Below are 13,431 nucleotides of genomic sequence, written 5' to 3' on the forward strand. Positions count from 1 at the left end.
GCTCCTTAGTCACCAGCTGGTCTGCCAGGAGGGCTGGAGTATAAGATGCATCTGGGGACGTTCCCTGAAACCTGTGTCTCCGCAGAGGACAGAAGCTGTCTCGGTGTCTCCAGCACCCACCTCCCAGCCCCCTCCTCCAGCACAGCTGGTCATCACTTAGGGTGAATGAGACTTTCCTGACAGTTGACTCACTCAGCCTGGGGGCTGAGGTGAGGGTGCGCAGGCCTGGGCTATGCAGAGTCTTTGTGGAGCAGTGAGTCTCATCGCAAAGAAGGGAACCGAGAGAAGGTCAGGCAGTGGTTGAGCCCACAGAGCCTCCTGCCTTGAAAGCAGACACTTTTCAAATGGATCCAGCAGCCTCTCAAATTCGCACCCCTGTGGGTGTCTGTGCACAAGCCTACATCTCCCTTCAGATCAAGGAACACAGGCTCCCCAATAGGTGGTCTCAGCAGGGACGTGAGCAGCAAGGGCATTCGGGTAAAAGATGGGGGCCTGAAAGCACAGGGTGGACCTGGGAAGACTTGGCCCAAAGTCCAGCCTGGACATCCCCTTCCCTTCCCTAAGCCTCAGGTTTCCTCTGCAAAGCAGAGGCAACAGCATCCGTGTTTCAGGATTTGTTGTAAAAATAAAATAGGAATTTATGTCTCAAGTACTCCCAACAGTGCCTGGCAGGTACCAGACCCTCTGTTCTCAGAACCTATTCCTTAGACCACGTCATCATTTTTGTTTCTTGGCGTGGCCATTTCCCATGGAAACAAAAACTGAACCGGTGGCTGGGGGAGCAGAGCTCTCACCTGGGCTTTGTCACACACGTGCTATGATCTGGGGCAAGACTTGGCTTCCAAGGTTTCCTTTATTCTTTGTGAGTTTCTCACAGGGGACAAAGGAAAGCATGTGTTTGAAAGCATGGTCTGAACCGCAAGCAACAAGCAAATAGAAGGAAATAGTCATTTTTCAGTGGGTCATCTCCATCTTTTTCCCAAGACACTAACCTAAGACTGATGTGAACAGATGCAATCATCGTTCCTTGCCCTGAGACCAGCAGTCAACACAGCTGTCAGTCCATAGTGAGCATTTTAATTCATTTAAAGAGGAAACAAAATAGGGCAGGGTACACTTTATCTGCGGTGTCCAGCTGATGGTCTGAAAGAAAGCCAGTCAGTCGGTTGCTGGGAAATGCAACCCCAGACCCTGCCCCCCACCCCGAGGGCAGGGGATGGGAGACCAGGAGCCTCCTCGGTCCAGGGTGCCCTCTTCGGGTGGGGTTTGGGGTGGGGACGGGGACCTCCTCTGCAGGTCAGTGCAGTAGGTGCTGAGCGTCAGCTCAGGGCACGCTGAGTGACAACCCTGGCCCAAAACCTGCCTCCAGGAGCCTGTTCAGCTCTGAAGCTCTGTGGTTTGATGCAGAGCAGGGGACTCAGGGTCACCAGGCATCGAATTCTTGCCTCAGGGTAGGCCTGTGCAAAGAGCTGTGTGTGTCCCCTGTTCTTAGGAGGACAGCTGGGTGATTAAAGCAGGAGGAGCTGCGCACGCCTAGTAAGTGGGCTCAGGAGGGATTCACTCACATGAAAGTGAGCTGAGTTTCGAGGGGCTTCCCAGGTGGCACTGCTGGCAAAGAACCTGCCCGCCAGTGCAGGAGACAGAATGCGACCTGGGTCCGATCCCTGGGTCAGGAAGATCCTCTGGAGTGGGCATGGCACCCCTCTCCAGCATTCTTGCCTGGAGAGTCCCAGGGACGGAGGAGATGGTGGCCTACAGTCCATAGCGTTGCAGAACATCAGTCACGACTGAAGTGGCTTAGCGCGCATGCAGACAAGATAAGCCCTGGGAAGGCGTCCCGTGGCTCTAAGGCATTTCTGGAGAGACAGGAAAAACTCCTCCCCCTGCATCTGTCCAGTGGCGTTTCTGGTCTCCTCGGGGCCCATATGGAATGGCTCCTTTTCCACATGACAGCCCTTCAAATATCTGAGGACAGCTGTTTAGAAAAGACTGCTTCTTCAGAAAGCAGATGGCCGCCCCACAGGAAATCTGAGCTTTTAAAATGGATAAGGGAAAGATCTGCCCGCCCAGGCTCCCCTGAATGCCCGAGACATCACTGAAAGCTTCCGGGGAAGATGCCAGCCACCACCCAGGCCTCGGGGAAGTAGACAAAGGTCAGAGAGCCACTTGGGGGAAACCGTTCGGATGGTGCTCAATGTCTAATGGCTGAGTATGAGGGAAAAGCCTCGCTTCGTAGTGTTTGCCCATTTCTACGGTGTAAAGGGGCTTCCGTGGGGGCTCAGTGGTAAAGAATCCAGTGTCAGTGCAAAGGACGCAGGTTCGATCCCTGGGCCGGGAAGATCCCCTGGGGAAGGAACGGCAACTTGCCCCAGTATTCTCCCCTGGGAAATCCCATGGACGGAGGAGCCTGGTGGGCTACAGTTCATGGGGTCACAAAGAGTAGGACACGACTGAGAGACTAAAAAACCACCGCAGCAATAGAGGAGTAAGTCCTCCCACTGAGGCTGGTTCCAAGAAGCACGTGCCTGGCTGTTGCAGGCTGGCATAAGCCAGCTCCAGCCCACCTCTGCCCTCTGCTAATACCTGGCAAGAAGACAGACCTTGGGGGAAACAGTCAGGGTGAAGATTAGATCCTTCGGGGTCTGCAGAGGTAACGGCGAGGTGGCCTGGTCCCTGGGATGGTGGGGCAGGGGCTTCTAAGAGCCTGAGAATTATTCCTGGGTCTAGAGCTCTGAGTGTCCGAGGTTTGCATTTTGGCCCACTTAGAATCAAATGTGCCCCCAAGGGCCCGCCGTTGGACTCTCCCCGATCCAGACCAAAGTCTGAGTGACAGCAGCGGGCACGGGCCAGGCACTCCTGCTTCCAGGCCAGCCGGTTGTTCTCTCCCATCGAATCCTCAGGAAAGCCCGTGAGGCTCACATGGTACAGATTAGCAAACTGAGGCTCAGAGAGGCTAAATAGCTCAACCAAGGTGTGCAGGCCCCACCCCGCCCAGGAGCAGGTCCGTCTGTGGTAACTTCCTTTCTCACGAGTCAGGGACAAGAGTCAGTGTCTGTCCCTGGGGTCAGTGCAGTGAAGCGGCAGCCCAAGGGGTGGCTCTGGGAGCCCCCGGCAGGGAGACAGGGATGGAGCCGACCAGGAACCCTTCTCCCCAGGTCCCCCCGCTGCACAGCCCTGCCCACAGAACTCACAGGGGTCCTGCCTGGAGTGCGGAGCCGGGCCGCTGCTGCTGAGACCCGCAGGGGTGGAAAATTGCAGCCCCACTGCTGGTTCCCATTAAGACAAATCTCCTTGTTGACAAAAATAAAGAGAACCCAGTCGACGCCAGTCTTTGCCGTCGGCCCGCTGCTTTCATTCTCCTGCGAGGAGCCGGGCCCTGTGTTCCAAACTGGCTCAGGCCCACGGGCTTCAAAGGGGAAATTCCGAAGCGGGCAGGGGCCTTGGCGGGGTGCCCCCGAGAATGGAAGTGCCCCCTGTGGGGAGCGGCCCAGAGTTGCCTGAGCCCAGGGTCTCATTAGCTCCCTACACATTCTGTCTCATTTTCCTTGGCATAGAGGCTGCGTTTTCCTAGGCTGGGAGGTGGGATGTGGCACGCTGGGCTGCAGAGCCAGCATTTTCTGAGCCAAGCAGGTTGGCAAGGCCGAGGTGTCACCGATGGGCTGGGCACTGGGCAGGTGGGTCCCACGTTAACCCCGGTCTGGTGGGAGTCAGCTGGTCTCCCACATCTTTGAGTTTTGGGTCTCTGATGGGGGCATGGAGAGCCTAACTTGCCTGATTTATTCATTTCTAGCAGAGACATCACAATGCCAACAAAAGTCCGTGTGGTCAAAGCTATGGTTTTTCCAGTGTTCATGTATGGATTTGAGAGTTGGATCGTAAAGAAGGCTGAGTGCCAAAGAATTGATGCTTTCGAACTGTGATGTTGGAGAAGACTCTTGAGAGTCTCTTGGACTGTAAGGAGATCCAACCAGTCCATCCTAAAGGAGATCAACCCTGAATATTCTTTGGAAGGACTGATGCTGAAGCTGAAGCTCCAATACTTTGGCCTCCTGATGAAAAGTTAACTTGTTGGAAAAGACCCTGATACTGGGAAAGATTGAGGGCAGGAGGAGAAGGGGATGACAGAGGATGAGATGGTTGGATGGCATCACTGACTCAAGGGACGTGAGTTTGAGTGAGCTCCAGGAGATGGTGGAGGACAGGGAGGCCTGGCGTGCACCTACTAAACAGCAACTGAACAGCTGCTGTGAGAAGCACCAGCGGCCGGGGGAGGCGGGGAGCTCCCAGTTCTGGAGGTCGAGTCTGAACTGCGGTGTCACAGGGCCCCGCTCCCCCTGGGGAGGGGCCCTCCTGCCTCCTGCAGCTGCGGGCAACTCCAGGCACCCACGGGCTTGTGGCCGCATCGGCCCGATCTCTGCCTCTGTGATCTCTTATAAGGACGTTCATCACTGGAGTAAGGCTCTCTCCCAGCCCTGCCTCTCAGAGCCCAGCCTGGTGTGGCAGCACCCCCAGGACCCTCTACCAGACCTACCCCTTTGGCCCAGCAAGGGGACAAGCGCCACTGGGCCAGGTCAGCTGAGGAGCCTGGCCTCGAGCCAGACCTGCCTCCCGATCTGCCCCTTCCCCTCGAGCCCGCTCCAGGTGCCCCACGCTCTGGGCCTGCCCATCCGGGCCTCAGCAGACCGGCACCTCAGAGTCCGGTGGTTGACATAGCAAACGACCACAAGCCACGTGGCGAAACCACAGAGGCTGCCGCTCCCCCGGTTCTGGAGGCCAGAAGCACAGGGTCGAGGGGCCTGCAGGCGGAGCTCCTTCCGGAGGCTCCGAGGGAGGGACCTTTGTCCCTTCCGCCGAGCCCAGATGCTCCTCGGCCTGTGGCTGCGTCACTCCAGCCCCGCCTCGTCTTCCTATCGCATCTCTGTGCATCTGTTTCCAATCTCCCCCTGTCTTCCTCTTCTAAGGACGCTTGATGGACTTCAGGGCTAAACCGAGAGATCTCCTTATCTCAGGGGCCTTAACTAGAGAGCATCTGCACAGACTCTTTTCCCAAATAAGGTCACAGTCCGGGGTCTGGGTATCAGAGGATGGGCGTGCCTTTGGGGGCCACTGCCAGCACCACACAGCCAGACCCGCCCGGGGCCCCCATAGGCAGCTCTGCACCCCGCCCTTCCCGGCCCTGAGGGTCTGTGTGGGTCTGTGGGCACGATTTCTGCTGGGAGGCAGCAGGGAGTAGGCACACGTCCTGGGGTGGATGGTGGATCCTTGCTCCTCCACTCGGGGGCTTGTGGGCCCTGGGGTCCATTTCTAAATGCTCCGAGTCTGAAAGCTCACCTGTGAATTGGGGGTGCTCAGTGTGAGTGAGTGACGGTTAAAGAAGCGGGTGCAGCTGCTGGGTCAGTTCCCGCCAACATTGTCTAAAGCACCCCCCGCTGGAACCCCAAGTCACTTGAAGCCTCCCAACTGCTCAGTTCAGAGACTTGAGCTCAAAGATTTGGAGGAGCAAATGAATTCAGTGTCTGCGTTGAACTCTGCTTTGGGACACTCACTCTAAATTCTATATTTCCTTATATTTCCTCTTATGGAAGAAAATCTTATCTGGGAGCTATTTCCATTGAAAATATTGATTTCATGGTAAAAATGAACACCAAGCTAGGACCTAGTGGGAAAAACAGCAGTGCCGCCGAGGCAGTGCTGGGCACCCCTGGGCAACGTGCCCCCCCCCCACAGGGCTCTACCCGTGTCTGTCCGCTCACTGGCTGCATTGTTCCCGCCGAGGCTCCTGCCAGAGGGGACCTTGCTCTCGGGACATGAAAAACACTGTGGGTTCTCCGTGCCTGCTCCAGCGACCCCGGGCTCTATGCACTGACCCCGGAGCCTTCTCGGCCTCCCAGGCACGGAGGCCTATTTCTCTGTGTCCAGGACCGCAGAGGCTGGAGTGGGGAGCCCTGGGCATATGACCGTAGTTGCAAAAGACTTTGCAGATGTCAGGCAGTTGAGAATCTCGGGAGGAGGAGGCCATTCTGGACTGTGCAGGGAGGATCTTATGAGAGACGGAGATGGAGGAAGCTTCAGGAACAGATACATGGGGGCAGCCAAGTCAAGATGGCAGTGAACCATGCAGGGATGAGGCCGCCAGCCAGGGAGCCCGAGATGCTGGCAGAGGCCGGGAACAGACCCCGAGGGCCTCCAGAGAGAGGGCAATGCTGCTGACCTGGACTTCAGAAACACAGGGCACTCTCGATGCTTCGGTTGCCCGGGCGGTGGGCGTTATTACGGCAGCCCCAGGACACAGCTGCAAGGACCAGGGTGAGGCTGAGGATCCCAGGATGTTAGGAGGGCTGTTTCAAGGAATGGGTAGGGTGTGTGTGTCCTGCTTGGACCCTGTCCCACCCAGGTCAGCGTCACTGGCCTGAGAGGTGAAGAAAAATGACCCAAAGGGTTTTGCCCTAAATCAGCATCTAGTTTGGAAAAGACCCTGATGCCAGGAAAGATTGAAGGCAAAGGAAGAAGAGGGTGACAGAGGATGAGATGGTTGGGTGGCATCACCAACTGAATGGATGTGCGTTTGAGCAAGCTCAGAGAGATAGTGAGGGGCAGGGAGGCCTGGCAGGCTGGGGTCCACAGGGTCCCAAAGAGTCGGACAAGACTTAGCAACTGAACAACAGCCACATCTAGTTTACTTTTCAGGAACACCCGGCGTCAACAAGCATAAAGAGAGGCCTCCTGCCTCCCGCCTCCCACCACGGAGCTCATGGAGGGCCCGCCTCCTCCGTCCACTGCTCCAAGCTCTTCTTTGTTTGTTTACTTTTAAGAGATTAATTAATGTGTTTGCTAAGGCAAATTCCCTATCATTAGAGACAGACTTTTGCTTTCACCTTATGAATTCTTGCGTGACCTCCTTTTTAAAACTGAAATATAGTTGATTTTCTTTCAGTTAAAAGAAAGAAGCCACCCAAGAACTCATGAAGTTGACCTACCTGCTCGCCTATTGTTCAGGCGGCAGAGGCGCGGCCCTTGGGCACAGCTGTCCTGGGGCCGTGTGCAGAGGGGCTCGGACCACTCAGGCTCCAGTCCCCTTGCCCCACATCCTCCTGGCGTGCACCTGTGGCAGAGGCGGAGGAGGGGGCCCTGTGGGCGTGCCTCGTGGCTGGGAAGTTTTAAAGAGCAGGCAGCCCTACTCCTGGGAAGGAGAGAGCATTTGCCTCAGATCGCTGAGCGGTGGAGGGTGCTGTGCGGGGAGCCCTGTGGGCAGAGACCAGGGAGGCAGAAGGCACGGGTCTGTGGGCCCCTCTCGGGGCGTGGCGCCCTCACCTGTGAAACGGGTTGGTGGCCCGTGAGTCCTCACTGGACACAGCGGATGAAGAGCCAGAGGCCAGGTGAACGGGGCCTCGGAGGCGGCCGTGGAGGGAGGGGCGCATGAGAAGTGGTGTTTGCGTGGAGAACAAAGTGTGGCCCAGCTCCTGTGGGTTGAGGACCCCTGCGTGGGGGAACTTCACCCTCCCATCGGTGGAGGGCAGGAGTTGGGGTGCGGGGGCCCCTTCGGGGTGATGGGCCCTGCACACACCTTCTGCAGCCAGCAGAGCCCACAGCGAGGGCACTTGACTGGCTTCCTGGCTGGGCCCTGGGCTCCTGGCAAGTCCAGGTGGATCCCAGCCCCTGCCTCCCCTCCCTCCTGCTTCCAGCTTGATTTGGTTCTTGCCTCTCTGAGCAGTTCTCCACCCTGCAGTCAGGGATCTTTCCAGAACATGACTCTGATGTAGCCTTCTCCTCCTGAAACCCCTACTTGGCCCTTTCTCCTTGGGGAGTGTCCAGACTCCCAGTGGGCCCCCCGGCCCCTGCACTCTCTGCCCCAGCCCTGCCCCAGCAGGGCAGCCCCATGAGCCTTCATCTGGGCCCGAGCTCCTGCGCTCCCTCCGCTGGCGGGACCTTCCAGGGACGGCATTCTGGAGAGGTGGCAGCAGGCCCTGAGCAACTTCTCCGGGACACTGGGGTCTGAGCTTCCGTGTCAGCTCCTTACAGAGCCCCCACCCCGGATGTGGGAGTCCTCAGACATTGGCCCCTAGTCACCTCTGCTCAACACCTCCACTCACGGGCCAGGGCCTTATCCCCTCTGAGACTCTGACCCTGAAGGTGAGCACGTGTTCCGGCTCTGTGCTCGGAACAGACCCTGCCTCACCCACAAAGGCAATCACACAGGTTTCTGTGAAGGAGTCTCCCTGACCCATTTTCCAGATGGGAAGCTGGGGTCCGAGGCAGCGCTGCGCGCCTGGGGCACTTGGCTCCGAGCTCCAGAGACATCTCTGCCTTTGACCTCCCGAGGAGGGGTCCCATTCGGGCTGGCGGGGAAAGAAGTATGAGATCCCCAGGTTCAGCAGACGCCACCCCAGGCAGCCTACATGCCCTTTGCCCCTGAGCAATGGCCCCCTGGCCTCATTTACACAGAGAGCTCTTTACGAGAGTCAACAGGGATTTTTCCAACTGACATTCTTCTGGGCTGCGAACTCAACCTCTGCCTGTAAAACATCTCCAGGAGGGTAACCTGTCCACCCAGTCTGAAGCCGAGAAGGGTGGAGCCACATCCCATTGTCTGAATAATTGCAAACTTGCCCTCAGTGTCCAAAGCCCAGGCTCTCTGTCATGGGCTATTTTGCCTGAAATCCCGTTATTTCGTCAAGTTTGCTTGGCCCTGGATAGGAACAGAGTGGGCATGACATGGAAACAGCTGTGCCACAGGGAGCAGGGGCGGGCCACGCCACGAGGGACTGCCAGGCCTGACTCACCCACCCCATGCCAGCCGGTCCAGGGTGCCTCTGCTGCGGGCACCCCTGACATCAGGCTGCCCGTCCCTGTCTCTGCCCCCGATGGAGGGCAGCTCCCTGACTGCCGAGAACCCTGCGTCCTGGCCCTGGGTCGACGCTCTGCGGGTCAGTCACGAAGAGCTCCAGCCTCGGGCAGACCGGAGTGCTGGGTCTGAACCACGCCAGCAGCTGAGTCCTGGCTGGTCTGCAGGTGCAGGGCTGCGAGTCATGGTTGGGCACTCTGGGAGGGAACAGCCCCTGCCCTCTGCTGGATTCCAAGCTGGCTGGTGGGAGAGGCCTTCACTTCTCGGAGGTGTGGAAGTTCTGGCATAGAGGAGGGGGCTTCATGTGGAAACTAGTGGAGAAAGCCCATGGGATTCTGGGAGGATCCTGCAGCCCTGGAAAGCAGGGTGACCACCAGGACGGGAGCCCTGGTGCCTGGTTTCCTGTGCTGTCTCTTTCCCTACCCGGCCTCGGGTTCACCCAGCACACCCTGTGGAGCACAGGCTGGGGCCTGGACCGGCCCGGGATGCTGGGGCCAGGCCCCCTGGGAGAAGATGCAGGCAGAGGCACGTTTGGAGGCCCGGCTCCCCTCACGGTGCAGGCTGCACCCACTGCGCCCACGCTTGTCACAGGGACCTCGGTGCATCTGCCTGCAGCCCGGGGCTTCTCCTTGGGAAGAGTGAGGTGTGAGAGTGTGAGGGGAGAGAATAGGTCGGGGGAGCCTGTGCAGGGCGGGGGCAGCTGCGTCTCGGGTCGCTGCTGTTGTCCAGGCGCCCCCTTGGCTCCTCTCCGCCCCCCACTCCCTGGCCCAGTGTGGACACATCGCAGCCCAGGCGCTCGGCTCCGCGTGCAGGAGGAGCGAGGCCGTCCGCCAGCCCGGCTGGAGCGGCAGGCACGGGAGCCACCACTCAGGCTCCTCCCGCCAGACAGGGTGCCTCCCACTGCCTGCCCCCCCACCCCACCGGCCTCAGAATGCCCCTACTGTTCTGGAGAACAGACAGCCCCCACCCCGGGCTTCCTCAAAGGCCCGCTGACTGCGACTGCAAGGTGTCCTGGGTGACTGATGCCCCCACGCAGGTTCACACACTGAACCTTGACCCCCAGCACGTCTGGATGTGGCTGTCTTTGGTGAAAGGGCCTTTAAAGAAGAGATCAAGTCACCTTCATTTTCGGGGGAACTCAGCTAATGTGAGTCGTCCTTCTAGGAAGAGATCAGGACACTGCCTGCAAGGAGGACAGGTGTGGGGGAAGAAGGCCGTCGTCCAGCTCGGGAGCTGCCTGTGGGGACCAGCCCTGCCCACACCCTGAGCTGGACGTCCAGTCTCTGGGGTCGCTGTTGTTTAATCACTAAGTTGTGTCTGATCCTTCCCACCCCGTGGACTGCAGTTCTACAGGCTTCCCTGTCCTTCACTATCTCCCGGAGCTTATTCAAATTCATGTCCATTGAGTGGGTGATACCATCCAACCATCTCATCCTCTGTCATCCCCTTCTTCTGCTTTCAATCTTTCCCAGCACCAAGATCTCTTTTCAGCAAGTCAGCTCTTCGCATCAGGTGGCCAAAGTATTGGAGCTTTGGCATCAGTCCTTCCAAAGAATATTCAGGGTTGATCTCCTTTAGGAGGGACTGGTTGGATCTCCTTGCAGTCCAAGGGACTCTTAAAAGTCTCCTCCAACACCACAGTTCAAAAGCATCAGTTCTTCGGCACTCAGCCTTTTTTATGGTCCAACTCTCACGTTTGCACATCTCACAGCCTCCAGGGTGAGAGAGCACGTTCCTGGGGTTCAAGCCGCCCGGTCTCGGGTACTATGTTATAGGCACCCAAAGCAAACCCGTGCCCCTGGAAGCCTGCCATCCTGGGAGCAGCCCTCGGCCACTGCCCTGCCTGGGTTCCCTTCCACCTCCTCCACCGGGTCAAAGAGAAGGTGGGGAAGGACACCCGTCGACCTCGGCCTTAAAGTGGTGGGTTTCCCCTGGTAACTGTGCAGGGCTGCCCTGGGGGTGAGAGCCGCCCCGCCTGAGTCCTGCTGGGGATTGGAGGGACAGCCTGCGGCCTGGGTGGGCAGGGCAGTGGCCCCTGGCCTGCCGAGGATCCAGTCTGCAGGGGGCTGTGGGCAGGGCCCGGGGCTGGAAGTTCTGCCGGTTCTGCTGGTCCGGGGCTCAGCGCAGGCAGAGGTGGGGCTCCTGGGGCCAGAGGGATGAACAGCCTCTGTCCTCCCAGAGGGCAGGGTCACACAGTTTTGGGGCCCAGGCGGAAGCTCTGGGCTCCAGTCTGGCTGGGCCACCCCAGCTGCCAGTCCTAGAGCGGGTGGTCTCACGGCCCCAGCCTCTGCGTCCTCCCAGCCCAATGGGAGGGGTTTTACTCAACTGGGCCGGTGAACCGGGTGAAGCCCTGAAGGGTCCAGCAAGAGGCTCAGAGGGGTCGGAGGGAGTCCATCCAGCTACAGGATGCAGGAGAGGGCGGGCGGGCGGGAGGGGGCCCCAGAGCCCCTCGGACCCTGCAGGGCTCCTCAGGCCTTCCTGGCCCAATTTCTCATTCACAGGGCTCCCCAGAGGCCGGTGTCCTCGCCCCCGCTTCCCAGGGAGGAGCTCTGAGAGCCAGAGGCCAGCACTTGCCGCCCGAGGTCCAGGGCTGGCGATCCCTGCCTCTGGGCTGCAGCTGAGCCTGGGGCTCTGGGGCTGGCCCGGTCCTGGGCACCAACTGCAGGACGCACCTGGGGCCACAGGTGCTGGAGGAAGGTCTGCAGCACCTTCCCTGGGCAGCTGGAGGGAACCTCAGGCTGTGGGTGAGTGCGGGGGCAGCTGCAACCACTCAGCCCGCAGAGCGGGAGCTCCCCCGAACCTCCTGGGTCTGCTGGGCGGTGAACCCCTGGGAGGCAAGCAGATCACCAGTTCCTCCACCTCCTCCAAGGGGCTGTGAGCTCCCCCGGGAGAGGTGGAGGGGGAGAAGGTAGCCGCTTGTCCTGGGGGTCTTCCCCAGGAAGGGCGGGCTTTCCCAGCCAGCCAAGGACCCCGGGCGGCTGGGTGGCCCCTTCGGGTGGCAGGGGGATGAGAGAGCCCACGAGCGAGCCGCGCTCAGGGCCTGTCGTGGACGCTGAGACAATGACCCGCCGCTTAAGAAAATCGGTGAGCAGACCTCACAGCAGAAGAAGGGAAGGGTGGGCGCTGGGTCCCAGGTGCAAAGCTGGCACACACCTGGCCTGCCCTATGCTCCGCCAGGCACCCTGGCAGACATAAGGCCACGGACGGCCAGGGGCGCTCAGAACCCTGGATGCTGGCGAGTCCCTGCCATGGTGGAGCGCCGGCAGTTGAAGCCAGTGCTCAGGGAGGGACCAAGTGGGACCCTGAGAGGAGGGAGGGTCACAGGTGCTGCTTCTGCTACCGGAGCTGGAGCCGCAGCGGGGCCTCTCAGGCCCAGGGGAGGCGACGGGGGCGAGGCAGGGCTGGGCACGCGTGTCTCAGCCGCTATAGCCGTCCTGGAGCCCAGAGGGAAATAAACAGTTTCCAAAGGACTCTTCGTTCTAATCAGTTGTGGGAGGGGTCAGGGGATGCTGCTGGGGTCACCCACCATGAGGCATTGTTTGCAAGGCAAATCTGGGCTCAAATTCGGGCTTGGCCACGGATGGGTGCGCTGGTACTTTGACTAAAAGTCCCTCGCTCTCTCTGATCCTCACCTTCCTTATCTGTAAGGGACAGAAATGACCGTGTTCTTTACCGCTCTGTGTGACCTGGCGCAAGAATGGCTCTGAAGGAGCCATCGCACAGGTCTGGCTGCTGCCCCTGCTGTCTCCGCTGGACTCCCAGCTGTGGCCAGGCGTCATGGTCACCCTCCCACCGTCCTGGGCGGGCAGGGCAGGTGCTCAGATGAGGGGTTGTTTTCTGAGTTTCTCTGTGGGCTAGAAACTGACCTCCCCACCCAAGTCCAGGCACTAATGAGCCCACCTTGGTCTCAAGCTTTCTCGTTACTGTGAGGTCAGCTCTCCAGGGCATACGGTGTCCCCTGACTATCAGCTCTTGGGGGACCGGATGCCTGTCCTGAGTTCCAGCTGTCGGAAGGCCTGGTGAGCCAGCACAGAGGCATCTGCGGCCCCCAGAAGAGCTCTCTGTATCGCGGGGAAATGGAGCCCGGAGGTAGCATTGTCTTCTGACAACCAGACCACTGGCCCACGGTAGCACCCCACGTCTTCAGGAGAAGCTGGCCTCCCCCTAGTGGTGGGGGGGCGTTCTGGGGGCCAGGTGGGGCTGGGGGCTCAGGGAGCGTCTGGTGCAGTTTCTCTCTCATGAAGGGTCACCAAGGACCAGCGCCAGCTGACAGGCGCAGGAATTACAGACCTACATACCTGTTCACACAGCGCACACCCACCCAGATCACAGATGGGATTTACACAGGCTGCAAAACAACAAGAAAGCACTATCCAAACCAGAGAGAACACTTCACTGTGCGTTTCATCCTTTCCCTGAGCGGTGCTGAGTACCTCCGAGAGCACATGGGCAGATGTGGGCCCCGGGGTAGCCCCAGTGACCTACGGAGGGTGTGAGAGGCAGCACTTGGCCATGGCGGCAGACCCTCCCTCTCCCCTCCTCCCCTCCCTCTCCCCTCCTCCCCTCCCTCTCCCCTCCTCCCCTCCCTC

The sequence above is a fragment of the Oryx dammah genome, unplaced genomic scaffold (assembly GCF_014754425.2).
Source record: "Oryx dammah isolate SB20612 unplaced genomic scaffold, SCBI_Odam_1.1 HiC_scaffold_25, whole genome shotgun sequence".
NCBI lineage: Eukaryota > Metazoa > Chordata > Mammalia > Artiodactyla > Bovidae > Oryx > Oryx dammah.